Below are 374 nucleotides of genomic sequence, written 5' to 3'. Positions count from 1 at the left end.
GGCAGTGTTGAAACGTTCCTGGCCTCTAGCCTGGCGCGAGGGAGGAGCGAAACGGTAACTTGACACGCGCTCTTGTTCTCCACAATCTCAGCCGACCCGACTTCAGCGCGAGAACTTTCATCTGCATGTGTTTGTGTGGGCTTACAAAGTCTCTCTCTCTCTCTCTCAATTCAATTCAATGAGCTTTATTGGCATCACTGTGCACAGTGTTGTATAAAGTACTAGAAAGCAATACTTGAGTAAAAGTACAAGTATCGTACTAGAAAAAGACTTTGGTAGAAGTGAAAGTTACCTAGAAGTGAATATTACTTAAAGTATCTGATATATACTGTACTTAAGTATCAAAAGTAATTTTCTGATATTTAATGTACTTA

This window comes from Alosa alosa, chromosome 8 (assembly GCF_017589495.1).
Source record: "Alosa alosa isolate M-15738 ecotype Scorff River chromosome 8, AALO_Geno_1.1, whole genome shotgun sequence".
Taxonomy (NCBI): domain Eukaryota; kingdom Metazoa; phylum Chordata; class Actinopteri; order Clupeiformes; family Clupeidae; genus Alosa; species Alosa alosa.
The sequence above is the reverse complement of the archived record's forward strand: the minus strand, read 5'-3'. Positions refer to the sequence as shown.